The sequence below is a fragment of the Peromyscus californicus genome, unplaced genomic scaffold (genome assembly GCF_007827085.1).
Source record: "Peromyscus californicus insignis strain IS unplaced genomic scaffold, ASM782708v3 Scaffold_10__1_contigs__length_136768540, whole genome shotgun sequence".
NCBI classification, from domain to species: domain Eukaryota; kingdom Metazoa; phylum Chordata; class Mammalia; order Rodentia; family Cricetidae; genus Peromyscus; species Peromyscus californicus.
The window spans coordinates 86,365,561-86,383,369 of NW_026294391.1; the positions used below are offsets into that span (position 1 = coordinate 86,365,561).

At 43.6% G+C, this 17,809-nt stretch overlaps 1 long non-coding RNA gene across 21 annotated transcripts in view; it reads left to right on the forward strand.

The window, feature by feature from the left end:
* The window catches only part of LOC128109141 (uncharacterized), an 86,976-nt gene that overhangs the window by 59,018 nt on the left and 10,149 nt on the right, over positions 1–17,809 (forward strand). The window lies entirely within an intron of this gene.

The window sequence follows — 17,809 nt, forward strand, 5'->3', positions numbered from 1 at the left end:
TGTGGGTCATATCCATGCTGTCACAATCTCTGTGAATTCATATGTTCAACTGCTCTTGACGTTAATGCCCCTTACAAACTTTACACTCCCTCTTCCATGGAGATTCATATTACAGCCCTTCCCCCAAGGTTCCATTTCTTGTTTAAGTGCCAGGATAGAAAAACAAATGGCCCAGAAGCACCTTGCTGCTTGGATTGTCTCTGAGTATAAGCCCCTCCCCTGTCGGGCAGCAGCTATTGAGGTCATTCTTAGACAGCACCTTGGAGGCTAAGACAGCAACTGATTCTTCCACAAGGTGACGTGATTGTAATTCTGTAGGGCATGGAGAGCTAGTTGCTTGCTATGTGACAGTTTAGGGCACAGAGTGGAGGTCTTAGCTGTTTGGATCAAAAGTGGCAGTCTCTTAGTTGGGATTCACCATGGCAAAAGCAGGGTTTCCAGGGCTTTTGGTGCCAACAGTCCAGTGGCTTTTGGATGTTCTAGAATCAGAAAAGAATGGGTTTGACCCCAGCTCTACTACTCCTTAACCATGTGACCTTAGGAAATTGGTGTCATCTTCCTCAGTGTCAATGTTGCTATCTGTAAAACAAGGAACAGCAGAACATCCTTGGACTGTTTGATAAAAAGAAAGGGTGTGTGTGTGTGTGTGTGTGTGTGTATGTATGTGTATGCACGTGCACACGTGTGTGTGTTTAAAACTGAGATCTGGCCCTTGTGTTTGGGATATTTATAAGAAAAAGGGTGCAAAACCTCCAAGTTCTCACCTGAGAGCCTTAGGCCAGACTGGTTTGAGAGAGTTCAGAGTGGCTAAGTAACTGTGCCAAGCTAACAAACATGTCAAGGTGCCAATTTAATGACTTTATTATTAGTGGAGCTTCCCCATCACCAGAGATGCAGAGATGCAGGAGAGGGAAACCTTAGAGTCTAAGGGACCTGAGTTTGGTGCCAGGCTCTGCCATTTATTAGTCGTGTGAATTAGGAAAAAAAATATCCTTGAGTCCCATTGTCATCCACGGAATGGAAATAATAATACTTTCTACCTCTCATTATTTTTCTGAGTGTTAAATTAGAGTGTACATATGCCCTGATACATGGTGATTGCTCAATAAATGTAAGATTCAGTGTGTAGATGTTATTTCTATTTAAAGTGATCAGTAAATTGCTTTATATACATAATAGGCTTAATTTTAAAAATCTTCACTGAATATTTAATGTGCACCTAGAAGTACTGGATACAGTAGTGAAGAAAATGATTTGCCTTCACAGAGTCTAATGACCCTCAACAAGTGTTTGATGGATGAAAGTGGGATTCTACACATGCTCAGAAAATAATATATGTAAGATATTGAGGTCTAGAGGTTGTGGCTGAAGAGATAATTTCCTCAGACTGTGAGATTCAGCCGTTCACTCAGGATATGAGAAGGGTGTGTAGATTATATCAGGCATGGGGTACAGCACAGGAGAAGGAAGATGCATTTTTCAGGAGGAAGCTGTGTCCATTTACAAATGAAGACATCAACTCCATTAAGAAAACAAAATGAGCCTGGTGGTGGTGGCGCACGCCTTTAATCCCAGCACTCGGGAGGCAGAGCCAGGCGGATCTTTGTGAGTTCGAGGCCAGCCTGGTCTACAGAGCGAGATCCAGGAAAGGCGCAAAGCTACACAGAGAAACCCTGTCTCGAAAAACCAAAAAAAAAAAAAAAAAAAAAAAAAAAGAAAACAAAGTGAGCAAGTAGCCTTTTACTAGCTGTGCACATGGACAAAAACCCCATCCCCCTAGCCCTGAGTTTTCCCTCCACAACTTCCAGCCTTCTCTGTTAAATCATTGAGTTTGGGAATGTTAGCATTCAACCATACCTCTTCAGTAGAGGACTAATGGCGGCTACCCAACCATTAGCCTCATGTCTGATTTGTCACTCAAAGCCTAGGTCATAGTGTGGGTCACTAATTCTGCCTCTTACCCCATGTCTAGCCTCAATCTCTTGGGGCAAGTGGCGAGCTAAGCAGTAGCCAGTGAGAATAATACAGCCTGTGACATCTCCTTAAAGCAGTGGTTCTCAACCTGTGGCTCATGACCACCATGGAGGTCACATACTAGATATCCTGCATATCAAATATTTACATCACAATTCATAAGAGCAGCCAAATTAATTACAGTTATGAAGTAGCAAGGAAATAATTTTATGGTTGGGGTCAATACAACATGAGGAACTGAATTGAATGGTTGCAGCATTAGGAAGGTTGAGACCACGCACTGCCTTAAAGACTGCCCACCATGGCACATGCCTGTGCATCCATGAGGCCCAGTGCCCTGGAATGGTCAGACAGAAGCGAATAAGGGTCGTGGTAATGGTGCCTCTGGGAAAGTTGGTAAGGCAGAGTTGGAGCTCAGAGACTTTTTAAGTTGCCATGACTGTTTCCTAAGGGATGTGCTGCTGCTTCATTTCTTATTTTCTTTTACTCTATTTCCTTTCCTTGCTCTTGGCCAAAGAAAGAACAAATGGCTGTGTGCTGACCGGTCACCCCACACATTTTTCTGAAGCAGAGGAATCTGGTTTGGAGGCTTAGGGAAAGAAATGGTCAGGGTTGGTCTTCACCAAGAATACTGAATTTGTTTTATTTTATTTTATGTAAGTAAAGTTTATTTCTAGACATAATTCATGCTCCATATGTTCATTTGCTCATGCTGTAATCCACTCTAAAAAAATTGTATGCGGACACACAGTAATAAGAACACATGACAACTCAGTGAGTAGCTGAGGCATCCTCATGGAGTTGAGTGATGTTGGAGGGATTAGGAGAAGTAGATCAATAGCTCAATGAGATTGTGCCAAGAATACTGAATTTTAATGCAAGTTGGCATTGGAGACCCTCACCATCTTCCCAAGAGAACCCCTTAGGGGTGCTGCCTAACCTCACTTTTCCCTTTTTTCTCGCTTTCATCTATCCCCAGAACCGGCTGAGTTGACCAAGTGTTGAAATCGTCCCAGGCAAGGCAAAGCAGCCAGCCTCTGCTCTTCACTCTCAGCTGGATTGAAGTAAACCTGGAGGCTTACTGGTTGCCATGGCGAAGAGTAGGCCCTGAGAGTATTAAGAAGCTGGGAGCTGGAGCTTTTTTGTCTGTTGGTTTTGATGAGTTCTGTTTGCTTTATCCCCCCACATCTCCTTCTCTTCTGCTCCCCTCCTGCCTACCCCTCCAGAGTCTCAAATCACTAAAGCAGAAGGCGATTACTAGGAGCAAAAGCAGGTCCTGATGCAGGCTCTACTAAATACAGGCTGCCCTGCTGAGGATAATTGGGGTGTATTTGGCAATGCAGCCTCCTGGGAGGGCCAAGTTTGGAATATAAGTTGTTATACCTTTGTGGCATGGTGCAGCATCCTGAGACAGGGAAGGATGCCTGTGGAAAAAGGAAGACAACTCAGTCCTGGAACTATTGGCTTGTGTCTTCATACCCCGAGGGATTTGGAATTTTGTTTTCTTTTGACAGGTCCAGGCATCTAGTCCACACAATTTTCCTCAATTAGCTGTCTTCTCTCCCACTGCTGACCTGGGTAGAACATATTTGTAGAGAAAGTGTGGGTTCTGGAAGGACCATGCGCATATTATGTAATAATTATTGTTATCGCTATTATTATTATTTTATAAATAAGTCCCTTCAGTTCCATCCATGTTTCTGAAAAAGGGAGACAGCTGACTCAGGAAGATTTTTGTGGACTGGACTGCAGTGAAAACTGACCTCGCTTCCTTCTTAATTGGTACCCTGGGGCTGAAGTAGGAGCAGTATGAAGGGAAGGAAACCCTGAGCACACCAGCAAAGGCAGCTCGTGGCAGATGTAGGAGTTTCAGTGTCTGCTCTTCTCTTGCACTCTGTGCTAATTGCATAATGCTACCTGGACTGGATGAGTGCAGCAGAGTAAAAATTTCAGGCATTCTCCTCATGCCCTTAGTCCAGTCCTTTTATCCATCCCAGCCTAGGAATAATGGGCATTCCTTTTCCTCTCTCCAAATGTGTATTCTCATCTTCCAAGTTCTTTTTTTATCCTCACATATTTGTGAATTTATGACTATATACTCTCGAATCCTTTTCTCGTATCCGTATTTATTATCCCTAATGGCCTGTTTCTTAGAGGCAGGTTCTGTACCATAAAATCCACCAGAATCACTCTTGAGAGATCTACATGCCATGCCATAGGAGCTCAGGGAATGCATGTTAACTTTGTGCTTATGATCTAAGAGTCACAGGGAAGGTCTCTGCTACACAGAATGTGTGATATTGGGAAAATTCATTGGTTACATACATAAAATAAGGTTAAATGCTTGTTACTTGCTAGATGTAAAATAATCTCTAGAAATATTGAAGACTTTAACATGAAAGGCAAAATTGTACAATTATTGTTAGAAAATGTAGGGGGATTTCTTTACTATGTTAAGGTTCATAGGTTTTCTTAAAGCGTGGAAAGCACAACCCATAAAGGAACAGTAGATGGGTTTTTACTGTAATCCATTAAATGTAAAGAACTCTGTTCCAGCGAGGAAATAAATGGGCAGAGAAAGGAAACCAGATAGAGAAGACAACAGATGTACAGACAACTTAGAAGAGGGCAAGTTCAGATACGAAGTCATTCAGTCTCATGAGCAGGGAGAGACCAATCAGTATAGCTAATTAATAATAATGTATGCTATTTGGTACACCTCAGACTGGTGAAATACTTAAAAAGAGTAATGTAATAAGTGTTGGCAACAAAATAGGGGCCCCAGGATCCTCACATACCCCTAAGGATTATGCAAAAGGAACACAACCATTTTGGAGTGGAATTTAGAAGTTTGGGAGGGGGGATTTGAGTTTTTATCTAACCTGTGACAGATCAAATCTGTTTCTGACTATACACACCAAGAACTATACTCAAATTACACTAAGTGACTTGCATGAAAAATGTTTCTTATGATATTGTAATAAGGTAGTTTGGAATCAACCTAAATATCCACAAACAAGAGAATGGATGAGTAAAATTCAACATATATGAAATATGGCATGTTATGCAGTAGTGCACACAAACACATTAAATCCATGGTAGGTCAGTAGAATAGCTCAATAGTAATTAAATTACGTGAGACAAACAGCAAGAGATGGACGGAGTAATACTATTATGTAATCCATATAGATCAGAGTATCTCCCTGGAAAGTCAATGTGGAGAGGTCTGATGATAAAGAGGGAAATAAGTGAAATGAACTTAACTGAAGAATAACTAGAAATAAAATTAAATGAAATGGACTATCAGTGAACTAATCGTAATAGTGTGACTCTACCAGAATTTCAATAATTGCAAACCTTTGCCCCTGAGGAACATCCCAATCTTGGAAAAAGGCAGGAAAGAAAAGAGGAAGGAAGGAAAAGATAAGATATAGTATGGAAAAGTATTCAGAACGGCATCTGGCTACAAGCCTTTGCTCAGCAAGTATTGCCTTTTTTTCTCCTGTGTTTCTTCCTTCCTTTCTTACAGCAGGAAGTGGTTGTGAACAGGGGGTCCTAACAGCCACGAAGCCGAACCCCTGGTGGCTTAGTATATTGTGTGCTGCTGTAACAGGATACCACAGGCTGGGAAATTAAAATAAAACGAACAAAAAGAACCCCAGAAATTTCTCACGGTTTTCAAGACTGGGAAGTTCATTTACGGTGCACATGGTTCAGTCTTCAGCTCTTAAGTGTCGCCTGGCTGTTGCTTCCTCCATAGAAGAAAGCAGAAGGGCAAGAAATACTGATTTCAGCCCACATTCTTTTTTATAGTGGAATTTATGCACTCATGAATGCCAGCTCCAAACATTGTTTCTTAGGCAGTTAAGCTTCTAACACATATGTCTGGGGAAGGCACGTTCAGGCTAAAGACGCTGGGTATATGGATATGTCCTTGGGTTCATTTGGTCTCCCTGGTGGAAGTGTCTCTGCTGAAGGGCACCTAAGGTGAAAGAAGATGCCTTAGCTAGAGACCATTAAGGACCCTCCTCATCCTCTATGTGTCTCATTAGCATGTGAGCTTTGTCTTCTCGTGTTACTGGTCTCTCCATCTTTGTTCTGAGAACTTGAGTCAAGAAACCTAGCGGGTAGGGCTGTCTGTCTGACACAACTAAGCCAGTCTCCTACAAACCAGGAAAACAGTATAGACAGGGAAGGAGCAGATCAGTATACATGGGGACAGAGAAGGGGAAAGCTTCTGGAAAAAGCAATTGCTTCCCATTTTTCTTTTCATTTCTTCTGAGTCAAGTCCTCTGGTTAGGATTCTCACTGAACCAGTGTGAGGACTTGACATTGACCTTGATTTCAGTGGTACTAAGAGAAATAGGAGTCCTAGCCCACAAGCTGGTCATCTGCCGGGGAAACAGACTCCATCATGTGATAAGCATCCATATTTGTGTACACCTGTCTCCTTGCCTTCACTTTTCTCTCTAGCTCCTCCCCTACTCCCAAGCTGGGGGCCCCCAGTCCTCCTGGCTCTACATCTGTTGTCTTTCTGTCTGTCTTTGCCTCCAAGGTCAGGCGATTGGGATTTGCTGATTTTTCAAAACTTTGTAAATATTTTGTAGGCTGCCTGCCCAGGAACACAAATGGCACAGGGAGTGCCTATCCACTTTGGATACTCTTGTCCAGTGTCCTTGGCAGATTAAGGGAGGCGGGAAGGGGGCTTAGCACCAGATGATAAGGGAAATCTGCCAGTTGTGTGTTGAAAAGTTCACATTTCAGCTTTTGTTAGCAACTTCATTGGATTCCTCCTGGAGAGAGGCACCAAGGATAGGAGAGTGCAGAGAGAAAGAAATACCTATTGAGTTATGGAGTAAAATAACTACAGTGTTTCTATCACCATAATAGGAACTTTGTGTCTGTTTTACTTGATGCTCACCATGGCTCTAAGAGGTCAATAGTATAATCTTTCCTTGGGTTATAGTTAAGAAAACTGAGCTTCATAGAGAATAAGCTACCCCCTCAGGGTTTCATGCAGAGCTGTAATTCAAACCTAGGTTTATCTGACTCCTGCTACATTACCATTAGTCACAGAGTCGCCATCTTAGGAACTTATGTTTGAGGCCATATCACAGATATGTGTGACTAGTAATGGAAAATTCTTCCTGGGCCTCAGCTTCCTCTGCATAAAATAGGAAAAACCACCTTTGTCTTCCCAAACTTGGGGATTGTAGTAAAGTCAAAGTTGGCTAGGGGATATGGAGTAAGAGTAATTCCTTAGGATGGAAAAGAGGGAGTAAAATGAACGCACGCGGGTCCGAGATCTGGCTGCCTGAATTTCAGAGATGGCATTGCCCTCCACTGTTTCTGTGGTGTTTGACGAATCACCACGGGTTTCTGGGCCTCAGCATGAAGTGAAGAAAGTGGCTTCGAATGTACCATCCAGTCCTGTGCTTCTCTGATCATGTCCCTTATTTTGAGCAGGCTATCTGATGCTGGAGTGACTTGGTCCCATTCAGCCTCCTTCTTTGGTATGCTTATAATGACTGAGTCTTATAATGGTTTGGAATGACCAAGGAAAGACTAACCATGCCCCACGTTTGCCATTGTCCCTCTTAGTACCCTCTCCTCTCAGTCTTGATCTTAGGAATTCCTCATACCCTCAGCCGCTTGTTATCAATCAGGGAAGAAAGCTGTGCTGTGGCTCAGTCTTACAGTTTAGAGCCGTCCCTTCATCTCTACTCCCGAAATTAAAAGGAGTGTCATTGTCTTCATTTTGTGTCATCTGATGCTGATCTTAGGGAGATGGGAAAGACCTAGTCTAAGGCCTGGGTTGTAAAATAGAGACTCGACAGCCATGTATAGTCCTAAAATGGTGTGCTCCCCAGTCAAATCTTTATGTCACTCAACAGGATTCTGTGGCGAATCTGCTGTGTACAAAGTAACCTACTTGACACTAAGAAAGGAGTCATCAGACAGATAAGAAGCTTGCTAGCTGGTGGTGAAACAAGTGAGTCTCGTAGCACATTGTAGCACCTGTGTACTTGACCAGGACCTTCCGAATCCTTTGTCAGCACCTTCTCAAAACCGTTTAGGAAATAGAATAGTATCATCTTCACTTCTCAGATGAGAAAACGAAACCACGTAAGTATAATACGTGTGAAACGACTTGCGTATGAAAGTCAGAGCGGAGCTTCAAAAAGAGTGTCAGTTGCAAAGGTATTTAATAGTGTGTGATATACAGATTCCAAACACAAAATGGTGGTCCACTGAAAGAGAAACATGGTGAGGGTTTACTTCAAGAACTGGGGGATCACCCAAGTGTGAACTTTTTTTTTTTTTTGAGCTGAGGATCGAACCCCGGGCCTTGCGCTTGCTAGGCAAGCGCTCTACCACTGAGCTAAATCCCCAACCCAAAGATTTATTTATTTATTATGTACACAGAACAGGGCGCCAGATCTCATTACAGATGGTTGTGAGCCACCATGTGGGTGCTGGGAATTGAACTCAGGACCTCTGGAAGAGCAGTCGGTGCTCTTAACCTCTAAGCCATCTCTCCAGCCCAAATTTTATTTATTTTTACTTTATGTTTATTGGTGTTTTGCCATGGGTATCAGGTTCCCTGGAACTGGAGTTACAGACAGTTGTGAACTGCCATGTGGGTGCTGGGAATTGAACCCAGGTCCTCTAGAAGACCAGTCTGTGCTCTTAACCACTGAGGCATGTCTCCAGCCCCCAAGTGTGAACTTTTACACAGAAGGATGAAAGCTTGCAGAACTGATGGGGTCTGAGCAGGATAAGCTGAGTGAAGAAGGCCTGGGACTTCTGGATCCGCCTCTTGAGCCTGACTCAGGCTACATAACAGAAGTGCACCAGGCTTCTTACAAAGCTATGCTCACAGTGTCTTGGAAGACCGGTCATGCTGAGCAGCTGATGGTTTTCTCAGCATCTGTCCTCATAGGAGGTGTCCTCTGAGCTCCAGGAGTTCTGCAGGTCACCCAGCCCCCAACACTCTGGCGTCTTTCAAAAACAGAGCTGGAGGGCACATCTGCCAAGTTCCCCCGCTAACAAGCAGTCTCTTCTCTGGTAGCTCTTGTGCTGGAATAATTGAGCACAGCAGCATGTGCGTGTGATAAAGTGCATGTACTCGTATGTGGGGAAAGTGGAGTCGTCAGCAGCTGATTGCCTGGGCTGAGATGAGCTTGCTGTCTGCTTTCCAGTTACCTTGCTAGCTGCTTCCTTCCCCAGATACTTGATTTTGCTCCATTCCATTCTTTCATTTCCTGGTCCTCCTCACATTCTCGATAAGGACTCCTTGTACCCCTATGGGCATACTGTCCCTGAACCTTACTCTAGGGTAAACTCTAGGGCTTTCTCTGAAATGGGAAAAGATCCTGAGTAAAGAAGTCTAAGACTGACTCAGGAGGTACGGGGCACAGGAGAGGTAGTCTAGTCAGGGGATGTGCCTAGTGGTTAGCAATGTAGGATTGAGGGCAGATTATTTAAGAAAAAATGTTTATGTTCTCCTAGCTGTGTAAGCTTATACAGCCTCAATGACCTCTGCCTTTAAATTGAGAGATAATAACAATATCTTCCTTCTACAGTTTTCCATGGATTTAAATAATTTGGGTCTGCCTTCTAGGGGCAAGACTCAGGAGAATGTGTTCCCAATGTGCAAGCTCTAGGAGCTCCCATTAGACACATTCCTGCCCAGATGAAGAGCCAGGACAACTCCTGACCTCAGCTGCAACCCAGTGTGATCAGCATCGAAACTGGGGGGTCTCTAAGAAGTGCTTCTTGGGCCAGCTCCAATACTGTCATTGTTTGAGGGACTTCTCCACACAGAGCACACAATAGTCTCGATTATGGAAGGGTCTGGAAGCCTTCTAGTCAAGAGCATCAGGAAAAAACAGAGGCTGGGGTGAGGAGGTGGTCAGTGCCTGGAGGAGCTGAGGAGAAGCTGCCTCTTTCCTCAGTAAGAGCAAGCTCTCCAATACCACCTACCAGTGTAGTTCACACAAAGTGGTTACTTCAGGAGGCTTACCAGCCTGGAGCCTAAGGGAACGCAAGCGCCTCAAGTCAATGCTAACCCCAGTATAGAGGAAAAAGAGATGAGAGATCCAGGCAGACTTTGAGAAACAAAATTAAAAATAGCTCTGTTAGTGTGTGTGTGTGTGTGTGTGTGTGTGTGTGTGTGTGTGTGTGTGTGTGTGAAAGAGCGAGAGCGAGAGAGAGAGAGAGAGAGAGAGAGAGAGAGAGAGAGAGAGAGAGAGAGAGAGAGAGAGAGAGAGGAGGAAAAGGGTTGGGGACTAGAGCTAGACAGGTTACACAAAACCTTATCAGAGCTGTTGCTATAGTGCAGTGGTCCAGCACTTGCCTAATATGCAAAACATCTTAGACTTGCTCCCCGTCATCACAATAAGTGGCATGCTCCTGTAGATGGCCAGTTACCCATCCCCATACTGGGTACACTAAGTGAACTCAGTGGGGTTTTTAAAAAAGGAGCACAGGAAGTTGGGAGAGAAGGACTGGTAGAGGGATGGGGAGGGCTTGGATGGGGAGAGAATGGGGATAGGAATGGATTGAATAACATACCTTTTAAAAACATAAAACTCAAATAAAAATTCTTACAAGACAAGAAAATAAGCATGCATTCTGCTTTCTCCAGGAATAGGTAGATGAGTATGAATTCAACCTTTTTTACTACTGTCCACAGCAGTCACGTAGCACCCTTGATCGATAATCCCCTGGTTACCCGAATTGTCTTTGCCGTAACCAGTCTCCCTCAAGCTCTCAGCCTGCAGGAGCTGTAAGTTGTGTTCTTCACAGAGTGCTGGGGCATATCTTTCTGGAACATTCAGTGGCATTATGTTGGCTGACACTAACAGTCCACAGCTGATCCCCGAGCAGTGATGATAGCCTGAAATTGAACCGAGTAGAAGGGAGCAATAGAGCCCTGGCCGTTGCAGCCATAGGAGTCAGCTCAGAGGATGCCAGAGGATGTGGAGCTGACAGCCCAAGTCTAGAAGGTAGACACAGTTGACCCTATGGAGCCTTCTAAGGAGGCAGGAACCCAGTAGAGTGTAGCTTCACTTGGGACTTTCGTGTTGGTTTGGAATGAGAAGAGGGTGGGACACTGAGCATAAGCTAGTTCCTAAGGATGAGGGAAAGGAAGATACTGCTTAAAAGACACAAACCTGGAGGAAGCTGGGAAGGCAGAAATTGAGACAAGTACATGCCAAGCCAATCACTTTGTTCTCAGGATTTGGGAAGGAACTACAGAAACTTTTTATTTTTATAAGACTGTAGTATTATTAGGCATCACTTAGCATGTCAGGGCTTCCTAGATAATGGTAATTGTTAATCTTCAAATGAGCATCTACTGTGCCCTGGCCACTTTTTGCATATAGTCTCATTCAGTCTTTCCACCAGCTCTGTGAGTTAGGCATTGGCATCTTCGTTTTTAGATCAGACAACATAAACTCAGTAAATTGCCTGCACAGCTGGTGTGTATTGGGATTTGATTATAGTTCTGTCTGACTTTATATCTAGTGCTCACTATACTACACTGCCATTCCTCGGGGAGGATAAACACTTCAAAAGCTTTTCTCCCAGGAGAAGCTACAGGAAAAAAAAATGTCCTGATTATATTGGTCATAGTACAGTAGGACAGATATTGTAACAAGCAGCACCCGATTTCAGTGGTTTGGTAAATCAGTAGTGAATTCATAGCCTAGTGGAGAGATGGGGTGAAATGGTAGGCTTTAATCCATACAGTCACTCTGGGACCAAGCTCTTTCCATAGTATTACTTGGCCATGTTTTATCTTTGGGGTTCTTTACTGTGTACTCTGAATTCTGCCAACTGGTGAGAAAGAATTTGGAGGAGGCATACACACTGTTCTAGTTTCAACTCTGTGGCTGTAACAAACACCACAACCAAAAAACAACTTAGGAGTGGAAAGGATTTTTTTTTGGCTTACTTTTCAGTCACAGTCCATCACTGAGGGAAATCCAAATAGGAACTCCAGCATTAACCTGAAGGCAGGCCTTCTTGCTGTTCCATACATCATTACCTCTAATTGGGGGATTCAGAGCCAAGGAAGCAGAGCAGAAATCATGGAGGAATGCTACTTGATGGCTCACTCACCCACCCACCTTAGCTAGCTTTCTTATACAGCCCATGATCCTTTGCCCCACCGTGGGCCGGGCCCTTCTATATCAGTTAATAATCAAGACAGTCTGATCTGGGAATACATCAGTTTGAGAGCACCTTCTCAGGTGTGACTCTGTGCTATGTCAAGTTGACAGTCGAGGTAACGAGGACACACACCCACTCTTAATTTCCTTGGGTTGGACAGGACTGAAGTACTTCTCCTTACGTTCTGAAGATAAACCGACCACCTCCTTACAAGGAGGTCTACCTTTCCCCATTGTGAAGAAGTGTCATCCTCTGAAACACACTTTGGGAAATTCTTCTCCCTCCATAAGGGGCTTTAATAAAATTTATCAGTGCTTTGAGAATATTCTCACTGTTTTTTAATTGATAATTTCTTTCCTATTTTGTTCATTTTTTTTTTAAAAAACAGGGTCTCACTATGTAACTCTAGTTGTACTGGACCAGGCTGGCCTTGAACTCACAGAGATCCATCTTTCTTTGCCTCCCCAGTGTTGGGATTAAAGGCATGTGCCAACATGTCCAACCTAGGTTCCTATTTTAAAATGCAGACTATCTTCACAAGATCAAACCAGCCAAAATCCCAGTATGGATGGGGGAGGGTCTCATGAGGCCCCAGCCCTAGCTGAGAAGCTATTGACAAATGAATGGCTGCCAGGGGAGAGTCACCTTCCTTAGGTGACTTTAAGTTACCCATGCTCCAATGGATGGTCCCACACTCATACATACAGGCAGCACTCCATGAATTCAGTGGGTATTAAGTTTTTGGGTTTTTTTTTTTTTTTTTTTTTTTTTTGGTTTTTCGAGACAGGGTTTCTCCATGTAGCTTTGTGCCTTTCCTGGAACTCACTTGGTAGACCAGGCTGGCCTCAAACTCACAGAGATCCGCCTGGCTCTGCCTCCCGAGTGCTGGGATTAAAGGTGTGCGCCACCGCCGCCCGACGGGTATTAAGTTTTTTTAAAAAGCACCTGAAGTTGGAAGGGGACAGTGGTAGAAGGGATAGGAGAGGAATTAGAGGGGATGGAATTGGAGATGGATGGATCAAAACACATATGCATGTATGAATATTAAATAAAATAGTAAAAAATAAATGCAAACTGCATAGGCTGGGCTGCTGGAGAAGCACAAGGAAGAACTGTGTCTTTGTTGAGCTTGGAACTTTCCCCTGGTAGGAGCGGAAACCAGATTGGTAGCTGTATGTGGTGGCTCTGAGATAAACAATGGACTAGTAGTCCAGATGGACAAAGTCAGCCCTCCACTCTAAACTCTATGACTGAAGTCCGGAGGGTGAAATCTCTGGAGCATGTGGGCCATCCTATCTAACCAGGCCTCTCATCTGTCCATGGTGCCCTCTGATAGTTTAATAAAAGAGCCCTGCCAAGGAACGCACTAGTCTATGATCTTGTGAGGAGAGGACCTCCTGTTCTTACGGCCTTTGCATGTGAGATTGGCCTAGCACAACCCCTGGCCCTGTGACTACGGTGCCTTTACGGGAAGGACCTGAATATGGTTTTAGGGAGTCCACAAGAGCCACTGTCCCACCCGAGTCTTAAGACTGAAAGAATCTGGTCCCTAGTGGCTCCCTCCTAACACCTGAAAGCATGGGTGGCTGGGGGCAGCCCCAATTCTTCTCTAATGTAAGCCATCACCTGCTTACCAAGGCAATCCAAACTAAAGAAGAAGTCAAATCAAGTAGATTTAAACAAATGCAGCCTCTGGGCAACCCCCTGTTCTCCTAATGGACATTTCCGTTTACTAAGGCTCTGCCGAATAGACTTTGTTCCTCTCCCCATATTCCTCCCTAGCCGTGGAAACTTTTGTGTGAGGCAGTTACCCTAGGTCAATGAATCGTGACACCTAAGTAGGAACCCCATGGCTGGGCTTCATGCCTACATCAGCCCACAGTCCACCCTCCCTCCTACCAAGAGAGCCTCTTTCAGCAATTCCACACTGTTCCCAGTTGGGAAGGAGAGAAGAGAAAGTCTTCCCCATTGTGGGGAGTCTAAGGTAAGTGCCATAGAGCAGAAGTCATGTCTTAGACTTCTTCCTAACCCCCGGGTCTTGTGTCTATCACAAAGGGGCTGGGAGGCTGGCAGCAGAGGAGCCGTTCTGTCCTTGTTGTAAGACTAGCTGTAATTGTCCTCCATCAGCACTAAATAGACATTCTGCAGCGGGAGCTCTGGCCCCTCCCTTCATTCTCCCCGGAAAGTCCTGTGCTGAGCTAGCAGCGGCCTTACCATGGCCTGCAGAGCTTTTAACCTCTGTCAGCACCAGCCTCGAAGAGACCTGAGAAAAATGAGCATTTCCTGTTGATGTACTGTGCAGACAGGGTCACAATAATTCTATTAGCCAAGTGAAATCCCAGAATAAATCAGGTAACACATTAATATGCGTCACAAATCATAACTCACATACACATGAATGCATGTATGCACGCAAGCACACACACATGCGCGCACACACACACACACACACACAGGCCACTTTCTCTTTTTATACTTTTTTGGTTAGCATACAGAACCCGGCTTCCTGGTGACGTTTTCCTGATCAATCCTGTTATGTTTTACTCTTTTTGCCTCTTTGCTGGTCCCCTTCCACTCTCAAGGTCCTTCCTTAGGCTTTAATGTCTGTCAGATTTGTTCCACTCCCTTCTCTTGTTTTCCTCTCCCTCAATTTAGTTACTTCTCGTCTCCCCTCTCGTAGTCCCTTTCAGTTCCTGTGTCCTGAATATATATGTTTGGAGGGGGTGGAGGGAGGTACCTTTTTTTTAAAGACTATGCAGACTATATCAGTATTACAGATTGAAACCTTAATTCTGCATATGGAGAAAACATGCAACATTTGTCTTTTTATATCCTACTTGTTTCATTGAATATGTTGTCCAGTTCCCTACATTTTCCTTCCAATGTAATTTTTCTTCACGCTGAATGAAGTTCCATTGTGTATATGTACCACATTTTCTGAGTATAGGTACCTAGAGTGGTTCCATATCTTGGATAAACATACAGACACAATTTAATGACCCACTACTGTGATCAAGGCTAATTTGAGCTTTTAAAATTGCGGAAGACAATCTTTTTTAAAGATTTATTTTGTTATTATTTAATTTAAAAATATGTGTGAGTGCCTATGGGAACAGTGCAGGTACCCACAGAAGACAGAAGAGTGTGTTGGATCCTCTAGAGTAGGAGTTAAAGGAAGTTGTGAGCCACCTGATGTGAGTCTGGGAATTGAATGTGAGTCCTCTGGAAGAGCAGTATGCACTCTTAACCACCAAGCCATCTTTCCAGCCCCTGGTAAGGCCAGTTGTAGAGGGTATAATACAAGCTTATGATGTAACTTGTTAGAAAATGGAATTTTCTTTTGAGGCACTGCCAGAAACAATACAACTTCTATGTATGGAGTATTTTAAGGGCTGTGTAGCATAGTGCAAAGAGCAAATCCTGGATTCTTGCATAGGTTTCTTAGTTTATTTGCTGAATAATTTGAAGAAGTTATTTAAATTTGGGGTCCTGTGTTTATTACTTGTAAAATGGGAGCAATAAAAGTGAAGTAATATGCGTGTTACTCATTGCAGCAAGGGAAAATTAGGTTATACCTTAGTAAGATGGTATTAAGAATGTTATAGGATTTGGGTTCATCGTAATGTAATGGTGAGGAGGGCATATGGGAGCAGGGCTTTGCTCCAGGTTGAATACTTTCAGGAAGCAGAGTCTCAAAGCATGTCCTTTCTCTTCCTCCTCCTTCACCTTGTATATGTGTGCACTTTGTGTATGTATGCATGGATGTGCATGTGTGTGCATGGGTATAAAGATCACAACCACTTTATACATTTGTGTATGTCTCTGTCTCTGTGTATGTGTGTCTATGTTCCCACTCATGCGTGCATGTACATATATGTGGTATATGCATGTGCATGAATGTTTTCACCCCTGTAGGTATGTGTGGAGGCCAGCAGCTGAGGTCTGGATATCTTCTTTAATTGCTTTCACACCTTAGTCTTTGAGACAGGTTCTCTCTATCCTGAAGCTGACCATTATGTCTAGGGTGGCTGATTAGTAATCCTTGGGGATCCTCCTGTCTCTGTTCCCTAGTGCTGGGATTACAAATGCATGTGTTAGCATGCCTGGCTTTTCCTTGGCTGCTGGGATCCAGACAGGCCTTTGTGTTTGCAGAGAAAGCACTTTACCTACTGAGCCAACTCCCCAGATGTTAGCTTTTGAGAGAGGGTTTCTCGTTGAACCTGGAGCTTATTGATTCAGTTAGGCTGGCAGGCCGATGACCTGCAGGAATCCTCCTGTCTCCACTCAGGAAGCAGGCATCTCTATAATAAGGCATCTTAGTAATGATCTGTTGTGAGGAGAAATATGAAAGCAAAGATAAAGGAGCATCAGTTCATATTAGCAAGGGCAGTGGCAAGTTCAGTCATGTCTATGGTTTAAACATTGTTCATAGTTTGTCTTTGTTCAGAGCTAGTTACACTGTAGTCTTATCTTTCATGGTCACGGATTGGCCTTATTTGATGTTGACATTCTGTGACTTTGTTTAGCAGGCAACAGCCAGGACTAACTGGTAAGACCAGGGCAAGTTCTAGCTTTGGGGACTGTGTTTTTCTGTCTTAGTTCCTCACTTATTGCCAAGAATAAACATAGTTAGCCTGCAGGACGGGAATCCGTGATGGACAAGCTTCAACACCACCGAGATTTTATTTAGAGAACATAGTCTGTAGTAAGAATGGCATTAGTCTCTTCTGTTCCTTATGTTGCAGGATGAGATGTTGAGACCTCTCATAAGACAGTGGGTATGCAGTATCATTTGAAAGTGGACAGTATATATTACTTAGTTACTACGGACGTGTTCAAAACTTTTGACTATTTTATTTATCTCTTATCATATAGCCATGGCAAGAATTATTTGTTCCAGCATATAATTGCTTTAACAGTTAGGAGGTTAGTGAGGACAATGAGACTGCTCATAAAAAGCATAGATTCTGAGCCGGGCGATGGTGGCGCACGCCTTTAATCCCAGCACTTGGGAGGCAGAGGCAGGCAGATCTCTGTGAGTTCGAGGCCAGCCTGGACTACAGAGTGAGTTCCAGGAAAGGCGCAAAGCTACATGGAGAAACCCTGTCTCAAAAAACCAAAAAAAAAAAAAAAAAAAAGCATAGATTCTGAATTTAGAATAGTTTGTTGTACTTTCAGAGTAGAATGTTATTTATGACTTTTGCTAGGGGTGAGAAGTACACATTCCTGTCAGTTGCATTGTTCCTACCATGAGATTCTCAGCTCATGTAGTGGGCATGAAGAGGCAATCAGGCTTCCTTTTGGGAGTTCTAAAAAAATCCCATGTGTGCCTCACTTTGGAGGTAATTGGGTATTTGGGGGTAATTTTTAAAAAGATAGATATCCAGGTGTGATGACATATGCCTTTAATCCCAGCACTTGGGAAGCATAGGCAGTCACACCTCTATGTACTTGAGGCTAGCCTGGTCTACACAGAGTTCCAGGCTGTCCAGAACTTCATAGTGAGACCCTGTCTTAAACAACAACAAAGATTTTTTGGAGAAACACTATCCTCTGAAGTGCTAACTTTCTAGAAATATCTAATAGTCTCTAAAAAGTATCCAAAACATACAGGATAAAGTAGGATGTAGTATGTCTCATGCCATATATAGGG